The 24,551-nt window shown below is 35.6% G+C and overlaps 1 long non-coding RNA gene across 1 annotated transcript; it reads right to left on the bottom strand.

The window, feature by feature from the left end:
* Positions 1-15,055: 15,055 nt before the first annotated feature.
* LOC140148039 (uncharacterized) lies at positions 15,056-23,328 on the bottom strand. Its single transcript, XR_011858438.1, has 4 exons — positions 23,275-23,328; positions 22,758-22,985; positions 19,084-19,256; positions 15,056-15,197 (listed from the first exon to the last, which is right to left on the bottom strand). It is a non-coding gene; the product is annotated as an uncharacterized lncRNA (long non-coding RNA).
* Between the last annotated feature and the right edge of the window lie 1,223 nt (positions 23,329-24,551).

Below are 24,551 nucleotides of genomic sequence, written 5' to 3'. Positions count from 1 at the left end.
AACTAATTAACTTCAAATCTTGGTAATATTATACTACTCACTATTTAAAATACATTGGCCAATTTTCATAAAAATGACAAAAATCAACATCCGTCACTATGTAATGCACCCGACGATATACCTATTTTTCTTCAGTCTTCAGCTCACTTCCGGTATTGATGACAGTCGGCGAGGAATTTCCTTCATGATTCTGTCCCAGCCATGTGAAAGATTGGTTAGGACACCTCCTCCACGGTCGAGGGAGAGGTTGGACGGTTTCTTCCATGTAAGAGTCTGACAGGCCTGCTCTCCGAACAGAGGTACCCCGTAGTACAGTCCACTGAACCTTCCCTGGGCTGTTGTCCTTGGGATGCACTGGCGGATTGTGTTTGTTGGCTTAAAGTGAGTGCTGACCGTAATGGTCGCAATAAACTCTTTTGAGTTTCTCAGACAATGGTAATCGCTTGTTGTTCTTCCCGTCTGATTTGTGCTTGTGGCAGTGGGTTTAGCGTTATCCTTGTTTATGACCCAGTCTTGGTAACCACTGGTAGCCAACAAATCATGCAGGACACGACATCATCACATGATATTAATTTAAGTTTTCCTTTCAACCACCTTGCATACATCAAACTAACTTAGAGAACTAATCATGAGATTTGTGTAGGTTAGGTTATGGGATGTTTCACTGACCACTCCCTTAAAAAGCCACTTTCTTTATCAATAATTTTATTAAGATTCCAAAGCACATGGTCTGCTCCCATATTATGTGGAATATGAAGTTCATATGACTTTCTGTTGTTGAATTATGAGTCCAGAACGAAAGAAATATTTTGCAGTTTAGAGCCTAATACGAAATATGACGTAATTTAGCATAGGATATGTTTTCAGTGACCATTTCCTGAAACAAATTTATAATCATTCTAAAGCATATGGTCTACCAGGGCAGTGGAAAATAATTTCCTTTCTGGGAACGTGAACTGCTGTTTGGAATATTTTCTGCAAGCACCAAACATCTGAAAATTCAAATATGAAAAAACTTAATTTATGAAAACAGATATTTTATTTAAAAAAAATAACGATCTAAACCGTTACTTAATATTTTTGTTCTTGACCCTTGACTCTCGTCCTCTCTTCAATAGACTGATATTTGTGACATGATCACTTTGTTTCTTTTTGGGGCTAAAACAGACAATAATTAATTATTGACACTTTAAACCTTAGATTATTCCTTACTCTAGCGAATACGATCAATGTAAGATATATTTTCATAAAATCGTATTAAAAATTACGGCACGAACTGCTGTAAAATTGGTCATACAGACCACAAAATAGCTGTTCGTACATACATACAAAATAGGGGTCACGTTACTAGCCATAAGTCGAGTTACCTCCAACTTTGAAATATATTTGATATCATCTTGATCAGAACAGAATTACATAGCATATCTGAAAATGACGCAACATTTTAGGTCTCCTTAATTTGCAAATTTTCTTGTGTACAAATCAAAGTATTTCGGTATAAAGATCTTAAACATACCTCAATGACGTTTCGTACTACACCGTAGTACTTTCTCAAATTGACTGATCAACTCTCACACTCCTCGTCTGTTTCCTGTTGGAACTTGACGTTGTTGGGGAGACTGGAGAGCCCAATGGAAAAAGTGCTTTCATCAACATTGAACTGGGTGAGAGGGGTAGCGATTGACATTTAGTATGCCAGAGTGTGCCAACATTAATTTCCTTGATTGTAGGTATAGAGAAAGTCGGCATTTTAAAAACAAAAAACAAAATTCCTTGAATAACTTCCGTATACGTGTATTATTATATTCCACCAAGGGGTAAAGGGAAGCCAGGTTGACAGTCAATATTTCAAAGAAGTCTAGCACCTTCAGTACATATCATGGGGAGTTGCAATTAGTTGCATTACTGACCCAGTGAATTATAGAAAACCTCCACTTCGATATAATGCAAAATGTAATATATTTTCTATGCTTATTGTAACTATTTTGGATAGTGATTTGTGAAAAAATTATAATAATTGCACAAACTACATACAACGTTTGTGAAATATCCTAGTGATGGTATTCACACGCTTTTGGCACTTAAGCAACAACATCAACATTTGAATGGGTTTAGGTGCAACTTTTGAATAGGGTTTTTTTTATTCAAAAGTTCACCATGGCAACAATGTTTGGGCTAATAAAACAAATGAGGCATCACATTTTGCAAAACAAAGCTAGGGTTCCTTTGTTTTTTCAGTTTTAAGTTTTGATGCACAGAGTTATTATCGCATAATAAAGGTCAATTACTTTTTGGTAGATGTTACAATAGAAGTCGTTAATCTGAGTTTCACGCCTAATGGCGATCGTCAGAGTAAATTCGGCTGGACAACCATCTCCTTGAAATGGAGGAAATTTACATTCTATGGTGTAAACAGCCAAACTATCACAGCTTCGGCATATACACTAACTATTTGATATATTAATTGGTTTGTTGAGCAATTAATTATAATCAAGTATGCATGAAAACAACTTTGCAACATAATATGGGTTTTACCAAGTAAGATCAGGAAACATACATACCTCTCACTAGTTTGACATCGATTTATAAATATGCCACCTCGTTCTATGAACAACACTTTCATGCCTTGAATTTATACTGGTTTCAAGATAACAACAAACTGATGTTTTGCTAAAAATTGAACAAGATATATCAAAATCTATACACTTAAAGGCACTCCTTTTTAAATAATGCTGCCTGTACGTTTGAAGTACACGTTTTATTGATTACGGGTGCCATTTGTTTTTCAAACACATTAAATTTTAATCGTAGCTTTACAAATCAGAATATTATCATCATTTCCAGAGTAGCAGAACATATTTTTCAGTTGACACACGCTTACTATCATTTTCTCATTCATTCAATGTGTCTTCATTCATCATTAAAGAAGTTAAACAGGGAAAAGTGTATATCCTTAATATTTTAAAGAACACGGAAAGATCATTGACTAAAGGTACAGTACACGTATGTTTTTGTTTTTAAATTGAGGAGTTTTACAATATTACAGTGCACATCAGTTGTTCAGGCGCGAAATCAGGCGTGCTTGATTTTATAGCATGCTTTACATATCACATGATATAGAGCTTGTTCTATTTTGGAAAAATCGCGTTCATAGCAGCAAGTTTGCGTAAAAGTTAGCAAGCAGCTTATTTTTATTAATTTGGGTATGAACTCGAATCTCTTGTCTGTCAAGCAATATATATTTTGAGACCGTGACCCTCAAAGAGACAACCAAATTACCACATAGAATCGTATAGGGGCAAAAATTAATTCTATTCCAACAACACTTTTTCAAACATGTCAAATTATGCGTCAGCCCCCACGGATACCAAAATTGTAATGTTTGTGCGTGTACGACCTATCGTTAAGAAGTTATGGAGCACAAAAGGTCACAAGTCGATTTGCTTGTTGTGTATGGGTCAAAAGTCATTTAAGTTGAGGCAAATTGTTCACCTAGCCTAGAGGTTTCAGAAAAAGAATAGTTTGCACTATCGCCGATGTCTAGTTAGCATGTTAAATAGCAAGAGTCAAAAGATATGTAGCATTCCATGGGATTCAATGGGATTTGTACTTATTTATCATCTATCTTCTGAACTTGACATCGCAGAGTTTAAAAGCTATTCTTTACCTGAATCCATGAACTTGAGGAACAGGTTGCATCCATTTTTACAAAAAATATTGATTCACCCCTGTGTAGCATTAGATAACTTGGTAGCAATATGTTGTACATCCCAGCAAACACAAAAACGTTTTAAATAAGTTATATTTGGGCTTTTGGTTTAGGTAAAAACGTTTTATAAACATTAAAATGGTTATATAAAGGTCATGAAAACGTTTTAAAATATTTTGAAAATGTTTTCAAAATGCTGTTTTGCCTAATATACTTAAATAACATTATGTTACAATATTTACACCCTGCAAACACAGAAATGTTTTAATAACATTTAAATGTCGGGTTATACAGAGGTCATGAAAACGTTTTTAAAAGGTTATTGAAAATATTTTTGGCAAACATTCTTCGCAAAATATTTTTTCAAGCCCCAAATAACATTCTGCTTAAAATGTTTTGAAAGTTTTCAAAAACGTTTTTGGAATGTTATTAAGACGTTTTATACCCTTTATATAACCCGACATTTAAAAGTTCCTGTAAAATATTTTTTGCTTGATGAGCAGTAGATAATCAAAAATGTTTTTTAATGTTATATAAACGTTTTATACCCTTAATATACCCTTTATATAACCCGACATTTAAACGTTTTCTGACAGCCTTTTATAACCTTTTGCGAATGATGTCGAAAACGTTTTGTGTTTGCTGGGCATGTAAAAATTGTTACATTTTTGTGATTCTTAGACATTTTTTAGTGAATTTGGAGCATTTTTTGCCCCCTGTATGAGCATGTAGGGGTTTGGGGTCGTTGTTGAGGGTCACGGGGTTCCAATATAGCTTTGCAGACACAATTATCGAATCAGCATACCCTAATTAACCAAAATAGCTTGGTTGCTAGCTTTTACGCGAACGTGCCGCTTGATGCTTAAATAAGCACATTTCCAAAATAGATCCAGTCTAATATGAAAGTATCCATGATGGAAGTTACCGCGAACGATGTAAAGATTTAATAAGAGATCACTTACAAAATTAGTGTTACATAATTCATTTATATTTGCCTAAGATTAGCAGTCATAATATTGAATACGATTAAGATTACGAAAGCCATGCCATCTCGTCTGGAGAATAAAGCAGACTATGAACTTGTTTTTCATTCGAATATGACGTGGATGTCAACGAGCAGAGTTCCATCGACGCGTTTGAAAACATCCATTAACCTGCAAAAGACAAAACACGATGTGTTCATGAACTTTGGAGGGTTTCTAATCATCTCCACCCCGTATGAGTCATGCCTTTATTTATAGTGTTTACGCGGAACAAGACCCGAAGTTGTTAACAACAATGCAGTTAAAATGTTCCCCAAGTATTCTCCATGGACATTCAGTTCACACATTCTTCTATGGGGTTTCAAAACACATTTTTGGAGAGGAGTCCAGATAATTGCACCGAAATGCGCGTAAGTATATGATCCTTCTTTCTATGATTATTATAATAATTATGTTCCGCCGCCATCCGTTTAATAAAGACTGCACAAAACGTAACACAGCTGTTATAAAATACGCCCTATAGCTTCTGAACTACATGTAATAACTGTTTTCGCAACATTTCAACATAGAAAGAAGGGTGATTTATTTACCCGCATTCTGATACTCCATTTCTCGTTCAATAATAACAAGTCAGTAACCCGCCATGATCGTCACGCTGACTTCAAATTAATGCAAATTAAAACTTCTAAATTCGAAAACACAGAATGCCTTTATTTTAGTGCTAATTTATTCACTCAGAACGCTAGTCAGTCGATGGCTATCGCAACATTATGCCTTATACGAGTATGTTAGAAAAAAATGATCAAGCACGAATCACATGCTTTTATTTCAAACAAACTCATATTGACAATAAAAAAAAAAAAAAAATATGAGTTTGTTTCAAATAAAACTTTGATAATTAATTTTATAACATATAGGCCTAAGGCATAATGTTGTGATTGCCTTTAATTAGGCACTGGAAACGATCGAATTCGGTGTTGAAAATTAGCAATATTATTAGTTACACCTTTCTTGTTAGTTTCACTGTTCTTAGTTACACTGTTCTTGTGCAGGATGCGTATCACCATTACGTACTTTACACCTTTTCACTTCATAATTCATTTTCTAGGTCCAACAATAATTGTCATTTCTGCGGTAAATGTCAGAAAAGAATAATGCTTTGTACTGTATATTCTTTTCAAACCCTGGTATTAAACTTAGGTGTGAAATCTAGGCTTCTAGGGGAATATTTTTGATTTTTACATGCTTCAACTTGTCCCATAATCTGTTTGTTTTGGGGTTAAGGTTTTTGCTTTTCAAAGTAACATATTTCACTAATGAAAGATATTTCCGAACTTTCCAAAGCACATCATAAAGTGTTGTATGTCATAGTTTTGTCAGAATTTCGGTTTTGATTGCCCCATTTTTCAATTCCGACTACTAATTTTGTCAAAATCCACTCGTGAATGTACTCATGGATGGATAATTTTGCAAAAATAATGATTTTATTTTCTGCTGGGTATATTAGAAATGAAGTACTGAGTTGAACATTTTGGCAGTCGCAAGTGAAAAAAGGTGAAATCAAAATGGATATTTTAACAAAACTATAATATATAGACCCGTACGATGTCTACAGAGTTGGGAACATGTTTTCTTTACCAAACTATATAATTTTGAAACGCTAAAAAGTTGAATTCAATTTAGGTCTGTAAAAATCTTACCCTAAAAGACACAATTTCATGCCTAATTTAACATCCGGATTTGTTTTGACAAAAGGATATATCCAAGCACTATGTTTTTATCTGACATTTCTGGGCAAAATAAAATTATTGGTTTTTATTTGACCAAGAAAATTCATTTCGAAGTAAAAAGGTGTATCCCTGAATTGTGTGGATTTCAACAGTTCGACCTTTAGCACGACTAGGCATAACAATAGAGGATGGTCAGTAGCGTTCTGAGTGTATTGCACATGCTAAGGATGCCTGTTACCTTTTGGAAATAGCTGAGTGGGAGGGTTTTCAATGAAATATTTTTTGTGTCAAAACTGAAGCTTACCGAAACTCTTGCTGTTTATAGTTACCGCACAAGTTATATACCAACTAACATTACCGTACATTTGCAATGACCTCTAGGTCACACAGGGAATGTGTAAATATTTGTGGTGCGAGCTATAAACAGCCCATTCAACAGTATGATCATGGCGGCGAATATGTAGCTTCTGTTTTGATAATTCGTGGGGGTGAGAAGTGTTCCGAATGTCTTGCGCGCATCCTACGCATCATGAAGAAGCTGTAACTTCCGGTAATACAGTACACAATCATCGTGTGTTTATAGTGCCAAAATCCTTCGGTTGAGAAGGATATTGATATGCAGTAAATACAAATACGGCTAGTGTTTATAGTGAGCAAGTTTCCGGATAATTTCTGACCGGATAGAAATTATACCGCAATATACCGCACATCTGCTCCCACTATAAAGAACATGTTGTAAGTTGATTTATTTTTAATTGAGACATCCGTCAAACTTACCGATAGGTACCAACGAATACAGGACACTTCGCCCACAATGCACTTCGCCTACACGCAATTTCGCCTACACGCCATTTCGCCTACGTGCCATCTCGCCCCCTAATTAGCTATAGCGGCAATGCAACGCAATGGCATTGTGGATGTATACGATCGATGCGCACATGATGTGTGTGTATTCAGACCGTACTATCAATGATGTATTCATTAAATCGCCCCCATTGAATGGACGAGAATTCGAATAATAGGCCTATAGTGACCACGTCCTGTTGTAGTCTTGAGAATAGCCCGGTTTCGATAGGTGATGATCATTGTTTTTAAAGTCATAATGTACGATCTTATAATATGAATTTGGTTAATTTTTTTCAAACCTGATTTTTTGGCATATTTGTAATGTTTACACATGTCACAACTTGCACCTAAATGGAATCAGCCAAATTTGTTGTGTTTGTAGGTAAACAGAGAAAGTTCGACATAAAGTCATAATTCAAGAAATTATGACTTTATGTCCGCCCATAGAACTGCGTGTTAAACGGCCAAAATAACAAGCAGTGTTTCTTTCTACCTCGTTATTTCAGCTCAAAATGGACAGAAACTATTCCCGATCATTATTACTAGTATTATTTCAGCTTTTTGAGTATATAATGACAAATTTAAAATTTGAAGGAAATCGTACATTAAGCCTTTAATGATGGTGCTGTGGTGATTTGAAGTTGAGAAGTATAGTTGTATTTCCCCCTCACCTAATTTAGCTATAGCGGCAATTAGAATAGTAGCTCAGTATTGTGTGTCCGAAATAAAGGAAAGTATAGTGCATCAAAATTAGGCCTACGTTTCCTACGGTACCGTTTTTTAATAGTCTTTTGGACTTTTGCATGTTTTCTTTATTGGGTAATTTGTAATATTCGTCTTATATTTCGTAATGTTTTTTAGTGTTTGGCTTTGTTGTTGTTCTTGGTTCTTGCTATAATTTGTTATGTTGTTTAATGTTTATTTGTTTTTCTTCGTTTGGATTTATTAGAGCTTTGTCTGAGTGGGTTTTTGGTTATATATTTTCAATTTAGTTTTTTCCTTTAATTATTGTATTGTTGTTTATGTCTTTGTTTGGTGAATAATTTCTTTGTTTGGGGTAGGCCTATGGCTTTTTGCTTGTTTTTGTTTTTGTTACGTTTCTAGTTCTATTTTGGTTGGGTTTGGTTTGGTTATACTTTTCTTTATTTTGTAATGTTTTGTAGCCTACTATATACTAATTTGGTACGATCGTATTGTTTTTTTTGTATATTATGCGTTTTTGTTTGTTTTATTTTGTCTGTATCAATTAATGCTATGTCTGTCTGTATTTTGTACTGTTTCCTTTTGATTTTGTTTATTTGGTATTGTTTTCTGACATGTTTGGGGGTTGGGCTTTTTTTGTCCTATTTTTGTTTTCCCATTTTTATGTTTTTCTTAATAATTTTTTTTTTTTGCGTATGCTTTTCTTTGGTCTTGCTCTGCTTTCTTTTGGATTTAGGCCTTTTTGTTCTATTTTTATGTTTGTTTTTCTACTTTTTGTTATGTGTTATGTTATTGTTTTGTTATGTGGTTCTACTTTAAAAAAAAATATTTTTAGTCACAATTTTGTTTTACTTTTATTCTCCTCTTTTATTTGGTCTGATTTTATGTTTTACTGCATGTGTTCTTAACTTCTTATTATTATATTGCCACTTTTGGATGGATTTCCGTGGTTCCCGGTGGGTTGTTGTTGGCATCTGAGTCTGACTCGCGGTAGGCCCTATCTGATCGGTATGGTTTGGGTCCAAGTTGGTCTTTTATAATTTTCCTTTAGCTCCCGCCCGATAATAATATGATCGGCGAGCTAATACACAGATTGTAGGCGCTGGAATGAAATAGCAATTTTCTTCGCTTTACCTCATTTGTTTGGCTCGAAATTAAAAGGGGATAATGCGATCAGTACGAGCTAATATATATAAGAGTCATCAGTGAAAACTAACATTTAAATAGGCCTTGGAAGCTATTTTTTATGCAAATCACACATTATTGAAGGACCACTTCGTATGAAATGGAAATGTTTTGTGTAAGAAAATAATGTAACAACAAAGTAAATTAGTTCCTTTTCGGGTGGGGCGGTTAGTGGACTGGCGAGAACTACTCTTTGACCGTTCCTCATCAGGGATTTCCCTTTTAACAAAGGAGCACCTGCGCATATGATGTAGCATAAACACCGTCAGCATGATCTGACTCGTTATTGGCTTCAAGTATTTAGCATTCTATATAATATATTTATTTGATTCAAATGCAAGTAAGGCTTTAGGTATTTTAGTCTCAGCTCAAACCAAGTCAGAAGTTCGAATTATTTTATGTATATGACATGACCATTGACAATACAATAACGTATCAAAGGGGAAAAAAGAATTAGGCCTAGGCCTCAAGAAAGAACAGGATTGAATAAAGAAAATTTGAGGACATAAGGAAAGAAAGACTTTGGCCTTATGCCTGAAGGAAGAAACCGGGTTTAACAATCTAATACGGTATAGGTATTCGTTTATAGTTTGAACCATGTGATTACCGACGGAGTACAAAACAAGCATAATTGGACGGGAAAGAGAAAAAATGATTATAATGGGTGTACTGAAATGACATGTGAAAGACTAAGCTAAAACTAAAAGACCTACGCATTTACAGCTGCAAGTGTTACGTTTCTCTACGCAACATGTATATAGATGGTCGTCTCATGATGGAAGGGTCTTTTGATGACCAATGCTCAAAGTCTATTCGGGCCTTCCCGGAGTCCTTCTTTCTTAAATTTCTTGGTGACAAGCTCAAAGTCGAATCCTTCCACTTATTTCTTAAGTTTCTCCTAGTATTAAGGGATCTAAAATGAGCGTTTATTGCGTTTCGACAGTATTTTTTGTGGGACATGAGAGCACCTCGGACCTATCGAATTGCATTCTGAATACGAAGCATGTCTTTCTGATATCAAATAATTTTCATTTTTGAAAATCACAATATAATACAAATTTTATGACAAACTATAAAAATTTGATATTTTTCAAATTTTTGATATATAACAGTCCTCGAAGTAGATTATATAAATCTAATGATATATTCTTAAAGTGTATGTAGCAGGGAGGAAAAGCCGACGGTCAATTGAAAATGTTGACCTTTCATATTGAAGATATGGATTTTTTCCCAAAAGACCTATTGTTTTTTGGTGTTTTGGGAAAAAATCCATATCTTCAATACGAAAGGTCAAAATTTTCAATTGATCGTCGACATACACTTTAAGTATAAATCATCAGATTTATAAAGTTTACTTCAAGTACTGTTAAATATCAAAAATATCAATTTTAATGATTTGCCATAAAATGTGTATTAAATTGCGAATTTCAAAAATCAAAATTATTTGATATCAGAATGACATTCTTCGTATTCAGAATGCAATTCGATATGTCTGATGTGCTCTGATGTCCCAAAATAAATACTGTCCAAACGTTCATACCCCAGCCCTTAATTTAGTGTGCCTAAGCTGTCAAGAGCCGGGGCCAAGAGATAAAACCATATAGTGTAGGCCTTCGATCGTTTTACATAATACGTTTCAACCCTGAGCATGCTGATTTTTTGGCATTGTAATGTTTAAACATGTCCACTGAGTATACATTGGAATCAAATTCATTATGTTTGTAAGACATCGGAGCTACCCTGGGAAAAAATTTCAAATAGATGGAAACATTTTGTGCAATAAATGTGTTTATTGATATACGGGCTGTGATTTAATTTGAAACTTCATGTAACTCGTTATTTTCCCCAGATTTGGAAGATGTAGGTTGCTTGGCTTTATATATAGGTATGATTCATTTTAAACTTCATATAACTCGTTATTTTTCCTAGATCCTGTTAACACGCGCACCGCGTCTTCTAGGTCTATCAAATACCATACATGATTTCATTTTAAACTTCATATAAATCATTATTTTGCCCCGTATTTTGCCTGTTCATGTGCGTCTACGAATAGGTCTTCCCTATCTAGGCTTATCAAACACCCAGCTTTTGGAAGCTATAATTACTCGGATGTCGTTTGCATGATCAGGCTGGGCATACACACAATTAACACTTGTCTAAAATAATTCCTTCCTTGTTTCTATTATTATAATTATTATATTTCTTTCATTTATCATGTGTATACCTTCTTGTATATTATACATTATGCACATCCTATTTCTTTACTGATTTCTAACAAACACCACCGTCAAACAAAAACAAAAAATTCCAATTCGGTTGATTCTTCGAGATGTGTTCGTAAAGGGGGTGTATGGAGTGTTAGGGGGGTGTGTAGGGGGAGTGGACGTAGAGAGAACAAATAAACAAACCAAAGTCAATGAGAAAGATTATAGAATTATGGGAGAAAGAAAACAAAACACAGATTCCAGATTCAGTTTTATGCGCGCAAAAGTAACATTTTCCATTTTCGCGCTTCATTCTTCGAGGTGTGTTCGTGAAAATGGAGTGTGATGTGGGTATGTGGGGTGAGTGGACGTAGAGACAACAAATAAACCAACCAAAGTCAATGAGAAAGATTAGAGAATTACATAGGAGAAAGAAAACAAAACACAAGTTCAGTTTAATGCGCGCAAAAGTAAAATTTTCCATTTCCGCGCTCAATTCTTCGAGTAGGGACTATGTGTGTTCAATATATGAAGGGGGGGGGGTGTGTGTGTGTGTGGGGGGGGGGGGGGGTATGGTTAAAGGTTTAGTGTATACCTACAGCGTCAAATATCCCATTCCTGCATTAAAAGTACGTGCATGATGATACATTCCAACCGTGCTGCACTCCAAGAGTAGGCCTACAAATGTCGGAAACCCCGTTCTTCTATATAGGCCTAACAGAAATTCAGCTTCAGTTTCCTCTTGTCTTAAATTAAGTAAAACTCGTAGGAGACCCGGGTCCCCGCTAGTATAATATATTTAATATTATTATTTGCGGTCATAAGGTATTTCGGGGGCAAAATTGTGCAATAAATAGGAGTAGGATCCAAAAAAGAGGTCTTTCGGGGGCAGTTGCTAACAAATGAGGCCTTTCGAGGGAAGACCCCCCCCCCCCAAAAAAAAGAGTTCTTTCTAGGCCATATTCTAAAACGTAGGACTTTTCCACAAAATGGTCTTGGGAGCTGGCCTTTTGCGTGAAAACAATAAGAAAATGATGGGTCTTTGCATGTGTAGGCCTATAAGGGAGCGCGTTAATACTAATAATATTTGACAAAGAATAACCCCAAATTAAAATTTTACCGAAATCGTATTTAGTATTAACCAGTTTTGCAAACATTTGCAACTTTTTCTTCTTCGCGTGCCTCCGATAGGCCTACGTCGCAAGCACAAAACATGGCCCGTATAATTATCGGGGTCTTAATCAAACTGAGAGCATACTTGACCCGGGACTTGTCAAGCAATCGATCGTACATCAGTGTAAGGCATGCGGCCGCGCGCTTGGGCCCGGCCTTGTCAAGGAAGGTACATCGGTGTATTCATTTTGCGTGCTTGGATCACGGTACCATTGATTGAACATAATCACACCCGGCGTTTTCGTGTAAGTGGTATAGCTAATATCCGCCGCTAACACGCGGTGCAAAAATGGGGCATAAGTCACCGCACAGCACCCCACATTCTCAAAGCTGTATGCTGCTGGCGTTTGTTTTGCTAGTTGTGCGCATTTGTCTTTGAAAAATTTGGCAAATATTTTTTCCCTTAATTGTTTCATTAGGCTATGTCAAAGAAGATCTTCTCTGATTTAATATCTTTTATAGGACTGCAAGTTTTAAAAGTTTTGAACATCTCAAACTTTATTTTAAGTGAGTTTGAGCCGATAAAATGAACGATTCGGTTAAATAAAAATACACGAAACTCGCAAGCGCTTTTTTTTTTGTGGCCATATTATATAAATTATTAGGCCATACTGGCCATAATTGATTTAACACTAAAAAGTATGAACTTATATGAACTTATGAAGTAGTAAACATAATTTGTAAAATAAAATATCACATATAATAGGGCCTAATAGATTCTTTTGTTCATGAAAACATACCTGTAAAAATAAAATACATAAGGATTTAACATAAAAATACATTTATAAGGCCTAAATTTTGGACATATTAAATTAATTATTGTTCGTGAAAATATAAGCTAATATAATGTAAAAAAGTGATGGTGATGATGGGAAAATTGGAATTAAGTTTCATTACCCTTGTGATTTTGTATCATAATTCAATGGTTTTCCTTCGTCTTCGTATGTATGGTCCGGACTAGACTATGCCATTGTCGATTTTTGATAAATAAAACATGTTATTAATCATGATGAAAGCATTCAGTTGAACTCGAAATTATACTGATATTTATTACATCAAAATACTAGTATGAAATTGTTATGAAAAAGTTTATATAATTATATTAGTGACAGTAAAAGTAAAGTATACGTAGGCTTATATTATTGAATGCAACATCATAATGTCATTAAGCACTTCAATACTGAACAATTCTGATTTTAGAATCTACCAGTTTATTAATCGCATAAGTCAAACAGAGGGAGTACGGTGACTCAAAAGATGATCAGTTGTGAAAATCTATCAATTGTGCACAAATTATTTAAATCGGAGTTTTAAGCTTAAAGGAGGATTTCGTGATCCTAGCATCCTCTTTTTATGACATTTTTCAGTACATATCCACGAAAAAGCCTATTCCCAAAATTTCAGTTGATTCCGATTTTGCGTTTGCGAGTTATGCATGATTATGTGTATTACACTGCTCCATAGACAATGCGTTGTAATTTCGTTCTGGTGCACCAGAACGAAATTCAAATTTCACGCGTTGCAAAACGAATGATCTGCAAGAAATATTTTGTACATAAATATTATGTAGCCAGAGGTTTCCAGTGATATAAAAATCTCAACTTTTTTTGAGAAAAGTGGGGGGGATGAGGCTGTGGATCACGAAATGCCCCTTTAAATGCAATATCCAGAGTATGCACAATGGGCAAGTGGACTACGGAGTAGTCTAGGTCCGGACTTACAAGCACAAAACATGTTTTAACACGGCCCGCAATTACAAATTTTTTGTTGCGCACACTACCCATCCTCCAACACGCTGGCAAGTAAAGACTTCCGCGAAGTCGCCGGGTATGACATGGGTAAATCAATGGCACTGTGACCGTAGCACGCAACGTATCCAGTATATAATCCATTTCCGGGCCATTCCGTGGTTTGGCTGGCGGTGTGCAGGCACGCAGGGGACTTGTCAAGCAATCGTCGGCAGCAAATACCCGCGGTGTAAAAAGGGGCGAAACGCACAGTACAGGCCCTGCTCGCTGAAAATGGCCACAAATTTATTTTAAACACTTTATCACGTTGTCAAGTTATTAAAAGTATCAATGGTATTAAGAAAATTAAGACTGCCATATTTTTCTTTATAATTATCTTCATAAAATTCACGTATAACACACTTTAACACGAAGTTATCAAATGATTAAAATGCATGTTGAAAAATGCATGCACATATTAAAATATTTAAAAATATTGGTATAACCACATCAGCACGGTGTGTTAAAAACCGAACATAATCTACACCGGGACGCGGACGGTAGGGGCCTCAATTTATAAAACGCACACACGCACACACACACAAATTTGTTGAATATTCATGTGCATTCATTGGAACGAATCCTTGATCGTACAGCCTTCCGGTCACATCGATCGTCATGATACATTCACAACCGCCATTGCAATGCATTGCATTGCATAGGGGCGAGATAGCACGTAGGCGAGATGCCGTGTAGGCGAAGTTGCGTGTGGGCGAGGTGTCCTGTTTCCGTACCAACGAGGGCATCATCGTGGTAGGTATTTCCAATACCATCTACCCAAATATGTCCGTTATTCTCACCGAATGCAGTAGTTGTGAATAATATCCGATTGATGGTGGGATTACTTTCCGACCAATCTAACCAAGCCTGCTTCATTTCTGAACATAAATGATGCGATATTAAGCACGAAGAAAGTTAGAATTTACTTAAGGTTGGTCTTAACCCTGGAATTATGAAAACTGCTAAATTGTTGGTCTAAAGTATATAAAAGTATACTTATTTAGAATGGCAAAGACTTGATAAATTCATCTGTTAGGTCAAATTTGGGGCAAAATTCTCATTTTGGCCCAAAATCCGAAAAACGGTTTTTTTGGCCCACTTCGTTTTCGTTCAACGTAACAAAAAAATTCTTGGGCCATTTTTTTTCATCAATTTTTAAATAACCGTTTTTTGTATTTTTTTGAATTTTGACCAACTTCATCAAAAATATTTGGAATTTGGGCGAAAATCAAGCTTTTCTATGATTATTTTGAAAATTGAAAGAAAGAAAGAAAATAAAAGAATGGAAGGAAGGAAGGAAGGAAAGAAAGGGAAGGAAGGGAAGAAAGAGCGAGCAAGCTAAAAATATGCGGAAAGAAAGAGAAAAGAAAAGAAAGGAGGACAAAAAAGTAGGCCTACTGTGGATGGATCACAGGTTGTGGTTTAGGGTACGGGATGTGGTTACGAGATTACCAAGGATTTGGAAGGTAGGGAGGAAGCTAAAATTAGGAAAGGACGAATAGAATAAATAAATAAATAAATAAATAAATAAATAAATAAATAAATAAATAAATAAATAAATAAATAAATAAATAATTGATGTGAAAAGAAGAAGCTAAAATAGTAATAACAGCATTAAATAAAAAACATGCAAACGGGAAATCATAAGCTTAAAGGTCCGTAACCCGATCGATAGCATCATCCCCCGATTTTTTTCATTGTTGATGAGGTTTTGGTATCACATAATAGATACTATTTTTCTCATTACTATCCTGAAATTCGACGCTCCAAGTCGATGTATTTCGGAGAAATCATGAAACACAGCGGTTTTACAGGTTACCAGTTGTTCGCATTTTACACGACACGGGAGTTTTGGGTAGTCATAGAATGAAATCGGAATAGATTCGGAAGACTTCACCCCAGTACCAACTCGTCCGCAAAAATACATCAAATATGCCCCCTAATGTCAAACTATAGATGGCGCTATAATGATATAAAACAAAAAACAAAAATAAAGAAATACATAAGAGGCGAAATAAATAAGGAAACATGACCTATATTGTCAAGCATGATATGAGGAATATGAAAAACATTATGAGAGCACCTCCCCCATTAAAAATAGGTAAAAAATAAAGCAAAGAAAAATCATAAATATGTGAAAATGTGCATCATATAGCTAAAAATAAAGAAATAATTAAGCGAAGTAAATACAGCATGGGCTATCTTGTCAAGAATGATAATGAGCGCAGTGATATGTAATGTTTTTTAAGATTAATCAGTATGAATAGAGGGTATAAAAGTGTACAGGGGCGAGCCGGTTTTCAGTGCCAAGGCGAACACTTCCTGTTTCCACCGGGACATGCGCTCGGCCGTTGATTCGGGATGCCTGACCAGAATGCAATTCACGCGTACCAGTGTATTGGCTTGCTAATATGCTAATTATTCACATTTATGCTGAAATTGTTCCCGTTTTCTCACATAGATTGATAAAGGGGACAATGTTTGACATTGTATGTAAGTTTGAAGAGAATCCATATTCTAAACCGATAGGGTTACCCCCTTTAAGCAGGAAATATAAAAAATAGGAACAAAATATGTAGAAAAAGAAAAGAAACAAAAGAAGCTTAAAGGGAAACGTAAGAAAGTGTAGATTTATAAAATAATGGGAACGGGGTTATATCAACAAATAACATGAAAACGAAAATCACAAGCTAAGCAGCAAATAAAAAGAAATCTGAAAGAAATGCAAGCAAGGGCAGAAAAAATAACGAGGTTAAATAAATAACATGGAAACGGAAAATTAAAAGCTAAGCAGCAAATATTAAAAAATAGGGAGGGACAAAAAAGGCCCATGGAAGAAACTGAAAAGAAAGAAAGAAGCTAAACAATAAATGCAAGAAGGGACAGGTCTAGAAAAATGAAGTTTACGTTTTCAATGAGTCTACATGTTCAGTAATTCCTTCTGTTTGAGCGCACGCTCCCATTTACCGGGGAACCGCGCGAAGCGTGGGTGTCCCGCTGCTGATGAGTAAACTTATCAAAGAATATATCATAGCAAGCGCCGCCATAGAGGTACATGTACCTCTGACGTCATTCGGTTCTAAATGGAGGCGCTTACGGTTGACCTTGACCATTTCCTGTTAACACCTGACCTTCGACCACTTAAGGTTAACATATGACATGATACTTTCGTGACTCGTTCAATACCCAAGTTTTATGCCTCCAAATCCTCTTTTGCTATACACATATCATTGCGCTATTGACGTATTTCGATACGCAATCGATGCATTTTTACGCCTAGCACAACGAAATTGACGCATCAGTGAATAGATTCATGATGTTTGTACTTAAAATCAATTGGTAACTTGTGCTTGACAAAACCAGTAAGTTTACTTACTAATATTTCCTCCATCTCGTATGTGCGATCAAACAGGGTTCGGATTACTCCAATTTTTTGATGGAAGGGATATTCTGACTTATAACTGAAATATTGGTGAGTTTGAGTTGGTATCCTGTATACCAGGAACTTTACCGAACTGTCAGGTTTCTGGACAATTAGCGTGTCGAGAAATGGTATTTCCCCTCTTGCGATAAAACGAAAAGGTTTACTCGGTCAGAACGTAGGTCACTCGAACAAGAACAAACAAAGTGGGAGGACTCCAAGAGAGCATGTCAGAAAGTCTAATGAAGCTCTAAGTTCTAATGAATCTGATGAAGTCCTTCGACGAGATGGACGAAATATTAGTAAGTAAAAACTTGGGATCAGGACTCCAAAACACTTGGCAAGGAGCATGTCAGAAAGTCTAGAGAAGTATGAGAAACGACGGAGATCAGAAAGAGGGGACAAAGACCATGAGAGGAAGGAACCTATTTCCAAAGTCACGTATATGACCCTCTTATGAAGAATGGGAGTAAAACTACACACAACCGGAAGCCAATTTCAGGGGAAAGTGGATCAGACGCTCACATTATGATGAAGTATTCCGACAAGATGGACGAAATATTAGTAAGTAAAAACTTACTGGTTTTGACAAGCACAAGTTACCAATTGAAATTGATGCAATCGGCGTATTTCGACTCAATTCACAGATCCTCATTTGCTCAATTCATCGCTCATTGACTCATGTCACCGCTAATGTGCTCAGTTCACTCATCATTTCAATACCCTTTCACAGCTCGATTGTTCATTTCACTGCTTGACTCATTTTAGTTCTAGAGTTAATGCCCATTGACTCCTTTGATTTCACACAATATTACGAATGAATGCAGCATTCATATAATTTTTTAAAAGCTAAAAAGTTCAACCTAGTACCATAATAAAGATGCCCCTTTCCCCAATTGCACTTTTCTCACCCTGTACATAACATTATCAGAAAGTAATTAATATTATGTCGGAGGCCAGCGCCTTACATCATCGTAACAGTATAGTAAGCCATGTTTCAGTTTTACCCATCGTATCACAATTTTTTTTCTTCAAATTGCAAATACGATATTCTGGGCTTGCCTCGTTATGTGATGCAGACATTTCAAGGTTTTGTAAATACGATATAATTAAATTAATTAATATTTTACTAATTAAGTCACTTTGAGGCATGGCTTTTGGTGAATATATAGAGTAGAACATAATAAACTAATATACCAATTTTCTCAAAAATGTTAAAATTTTTGAATACGTCAGTATGTAATACGGCCGACGATATATGGAAGTAGCATTTATTCGAACATTTGTTAGTATTACAATGTTAGTATTAAAGTCTTGTTTTTCAAAGTTATTGAAATGTTTACCTTCTGTCCCAAAAGGTGCTTGTCCATTTGCTACTATCACACAATCATTAGTGTAGGACTTTTGGACAAGGGTAGAATAATCCGCAGAATAATAACCGCTTTCGAAGGTTTCCGATGCTTTCGCATAATATGCATTGATCTCTTGTTTAAGGCAGGATTGCCTTTGTTTGGTGCTGAGAAGAAAAGAAAAAGGTTCATTTATTCAAGATGATGGAAGTTTAAATAAGCTCCGCAACGATCGGTCATTTCAAGTTATGAGTATTGGGTTTGGTTTTGGTTTTGGTCACGTGGTTTCCTATTATCCTGCTTAAACTCTTGACTGACGTCAGTAACGATATCGTTGTCTGTACCCTTTGTTACAAACTTAAGATTTGTAAAAAGCAGTTTCGGACTTAATTTCAGTTTGTTACATAATCGTAAAACCGAAGAATATCAGGTTTGAAGATACCTTAATCAAAGTATACAAAAGAAGTGTTGATGTATATTATGATTCATCCAGTCGTAGAAACAGAGGTGAATTATAAATAAAATACTGGAATAACTTACGAATTTTGCAAATTTTCATCCAATCTCATTGGACTTCATCTGGCAACTGCAAAGATGCTCCGGTATTGATCGTAGTCGGAGACTGGTCACGTGTCAATCGGCAAGGAATATTGACAATCGATGAATCCCAGGACTGGGCCTTTGAGCAGGCCAAAAGAAAATTGACGCCAAAAAGCCCCAGTAACCCCCAATGAAGACTCTGAACAAGCCACTCGCAAAACACTGATAACTATCCCCTATTGTGCTGGTGTCTCTGAAAGAGTAAAGAACATCTATAAACTCTTCGGCATCACAACCGCGTTTAAGCCGGTAAACAAATTGCGCGGAAAACTAGTGCATGTTAAAGATAAGCCCCCCAGAGACAAACAGTCTAACCTTGTCTACGGTTATAAGTGTGGGGATTCGGACTGCACAGAAGCGTATGTAGGAGAAACAAAGCAATCCCTTAAAGCTCGTCTTGGTCAACATAGACGGCCTAGTTCTACTGACTGGCAACCGGATTCTGCTATATATGCTCATGCCAAAACTTCCGGACACCAAATCGATACGGAGGATGTTATCATTCTAGATCGTGAGGAGAGGTGGTTTGAGCGGGGAGTTCGAGAAGCGATTTGGGAACGAGTGGAGAAGCCATCCCTCAACAAACGAGGGGGCCTGAGATTCCAACTATCGCACGCCTGGGATTCATCGATTGTCAATATTCCTTGCCGATTGACACGTGACCAGTCTCCGACACGATCAATACCGGAGCATCTTTGCAGTTGCCAGATGAAGTCCAATGAGATTGGATGAAAATTCGCAAAATTCGTAAGTTATTCCAGTATTTTATTTATAATTCACCTCTATACAAAAGAAGGTTTTACATTGCGAAGTGCAATATGCACGAGCAGTCTGAGTCATAATTACGGTGAAGGTATGTTGCAAATAATTTCGAGAATAAATGATAGGAATTTTTGGCTTTTGCTTTCCTCTACCGTGTGATAGACGACAGACAGGTTCAATATTTTGAGTAGTGGATGCCGACTACGATCGTTTATCGTCTCATTTTGTTATTATGTTAATAACTAAATTAGTCACGAACACCCCATTTCTTAAATGAACAAAACCTGTTTTACTGTTTTAGTTGCGCGCTACATACTGGCGCTTCGACAAGGGTATTACGTGGAAGACGGCATGCTGAAACCAATGAAATTCGGCGCTCACAGCCACTGTCTAAGAATTAGAGAATAAGCGATAGGAATTTTTGTTGTTACTATCGCCTAACGTGTGATAAACGACAGGCAGGTCCAATATTTTGAGTAGTGGATGCCGGCGCAACTACGATAAAAAATCTTAATCAGTTAATTAATATTTTGATAACTAAAACTAGTTTTATTTAGGAAAGTTAGAAGTTACAAGACAAATACGGTCGGTCATGAAAACCTATTCTAAAATGAACGAAACCTGTTTACAAATTCAGTTCATAGTGCAGTTATGTCCACGGCAAATTCACCGTGACCTTTCCAGCCATAAACCCACTAAGTGAATATTAAACCGATATATGCAGTACTCAACCATTATAGTAATCTATTGTCCAATGCAAATTTATTACCACGTGATAATATTAATCCAATGAGCGATCGAATTGTCCGCTACGGTCGACTAATCCAATCGATAATGTATTGATATGTACGGACGGAGCTCCACTGACCGAGTTTTGGGGGTATTTTCACTGGTTTGCTGTCATTTACTCATCAAGGCGGTACCCCGGTATTAAAAGGACTATGCTAATGATTTAAAGATTGACATGTAGAGAATAAACCATATTTGATTGACAGAAAATTTGTACCTATTACGGTTTCTTGACACCAATCTTACAAATATGACCAAGCCAGGGCTGCCCGGTGAAGCAAATTAATGTGCATTGGAATAACACGTGAGTTTGGACAGATGGTAGGTTTTATTTCTCATACAAATGTATGGTCCCCCGTTATTGAAGCTTGTACCGGGTTGGAAATTCAGATATTTTGAAAAGAATAAGTAATTGAAACATAGAGCAAGTATTAAAATCATAGCTTTTATACTTTTTGATATATGGCGCTAACTAAACATAGCCGAATTAAAAAGTCTCCACTAGTTCCATCCCCATTTAATCAGAGTCTGATGAGTTTATGGCAAAATAACTTATATAATAATTTTCTATAAACTTTCCGTCGAAGGTTGATACCAAATTTGATATCAAACGTTTAATCATCGTGAGCATAGGAACCGTTATTTGGAAAATGACATAGGGGGTATTATCACGCAGCGGTTATAAACCACCTCTTCTCAACATCTACACGCATCTGAGAGGTCTAATTTCATTGTCATTAAAGGTTTACACATGCCCGTCAAAACTGTTGTTGTTCTCAGAAAAAAACTCTGAATCAAGTATTACAAATTTAATGTTTTTAAACATATGGATAAAATCAGCCGCTGTTTATTTTATATTAGTAAATTGTGATAAATAATTATTACAAATCATGTTTATCAACAACATGAGAAATATTTGGACTAAAAATAAAACATATTTTGAGCTTAGAATTTGAGCGTGATCGATCTGAGATTAGTATATTCAGGTATACTAGTCTCAGTGATCAATATTGTATCTATTATGCAAATAAACAATTTCAATGAGACGGTAGCTAATCTTTGTTGACAAGGCCGCGCATTTATACATGAATCATGTATATGATCTATGCGTGAATGAACATAAAAAGATCTCTATAATAACTCATGTGCTATAGTGTCCGCTTCATTTATTTACGCTTTAAAAATTCGAACGCGGGAAGGACGCGTACGAGCCTGAACTTTACCAACACAATTTCTCTTTTTCAGGATAAATACTCATTAAAATTGCAACGAGTGTAAACTTGTAATGTGATAATTATTCTCTTCCAATAGAGATAAACTTGTTTTTGCAATAGATATGCCCTTTGAGGTTAATGTGTGTCTTGTGATGTTTCAATATCACTGTCTGAAGAATATGCGGCATTGATTTTGGTTTGTTCGTATTTTGTTATTCTTTTCATTTAAAAAAATTCCATTTGGTAAGCAACTCTAAAATTGGAAGCTAAACTAGAATATGTTGAAACATTACAAACATTTACCTGTCAATCTTGAACACGTAATTTTGCCGTGATCCTTCTGCGCAAGCTCCTCACAATGCTTAGTGCATCCCATATGGGCTAATGTATCGGAGACCTCAAAGCATTGATTACAGAGAGCGATGCAGTCCTCCGGCCCCGAACTACATGTAAGAGCATTGCAAAACATGATGAAAATACCAACAACTGATGACGACCCCTAGGTTTATTTTCATCATCTTGAGTTATTACCTGTATGTTTAGTGAATGAGTTATTCGTGGATTTATTAACATACAAGTATTCGTTAGTAGGCCTAATGTTAGTTGGTCTATTAAATACAAAAATAGAGAAAAATAATAAGTAATAATATCCTGATATTTCAGTGTGTGGAAATTTGAATAAAAATTATGATTCATTAGATACGAGCGTTTTTACGTTGCTGAATACAATGAAATTTAAAAGAATTTGATCATTTCCTCTAACCATATAAAACTCTCTTAAACGCAAGAATCTTATCTTATGCTCTTACTACTACCTTACCTCGTCAGCAGTCTTCACGTGAGATACTAGAATTTGACAAAATTTGGTTCTGCCTGGTAATTATTAACATATTAAAAAAACTTCCTAACGTGTTATTTATAGATATAATGCAGCCAAACCGCATGTATGCGCATGTCAAATAGTGATCTCAATGTCTCTTCTCTCCTGTTACGCCTTTACGCCGATGTTCGGTATAGCGCCGCCTATCAGTGTTGACCAAGTTAGTCTGTCATCAGCTAATCAATGAGTTTTGCGGGCTTCAAGTTTCAGTTGTAGGTTATAATAATAATAATAATAATAGCTTTATTTATACACGGTAAAAACATGTTCAATACAGTATTGTTCTTCCACGTGTCCGTGTGGATATTAAAAATATTACTAACAAACACAAGTTAATTTAAAATATAATACATTAGTGTACATAGACTAAAAACTAAAATTAATACGATATTTTACTAAAAGACAAAATATATATAATAAATAAAATAGTAACCCTGCATTCTTCCTCATACAGTCACACCTCTCACATGCACTCCTCTCTCACCCTCTCAACACACACCCTCCATACATCTTTCACAATAAAACGTTGTTATATGATTTATGTACAAGTTATATTTAAATTATTAAAACACATCATCAAGACCACTATTGCACAAAACATACAAAATGATAAATTATTCAAACATATTAGGAAATAAATTATTAAAACACATCATGATAATTTGCAGGCCCATTATTGCACAAATACAGCAATTTCATATTAATATAAAATACTATAAAAAGTAGCACCTACTTTCATCTTCATACAATCACACATATTCCCACCATGAAACAACATGTACACTCCACGCACCCTCACTTACATACATGCACACCCCAACTCACCAAGCATATCGTTAAACCCTTTCATCCCCTCAACACGCATCATCCATACCCAAGATCCATACATCATATACGATTTATATACAAATTAAATTTAACTTATTAAAACACATCATCAAGATCACTATTACATAAATAATACAGATATTGAACAATATAAAATATACAAAATGCTAAATTATTCACAAATATTAAGAAATAAGTTGTTTAAAATGTTTCACATTGCACATGCTTCTAGCATTATTCGCAATGCGCTTCGCTTAAACGCGAATAAAAATATTTTCTTGCTATGCTGCTGCTGCATGCTTAAACATAATACACAACACAACATTCATATAGGAGATTGGCTTACTGCAGCAGCAGCTCTGGTGTCAGTAATGCCGTAACAAGATGAA

The sequence above is a fragment of the Amphiura filiformis genome, chromosome 3, assembly GCF_039555335.1.
Source record: "Amphiura filiformis chromosome 3, Afil_fr2py, whole genome shotgun sequence".
Classification (NCBI taxonomy): Eukaryota; Metazoa; Echinodermata; class Ophiuroidea; order Amphilepidida; family Amphiuridae; genus Amphiura; species Amphiura filiformis.
This window is presented reverse-complemented; position numbering and strand designations above follow the sequence as displayed.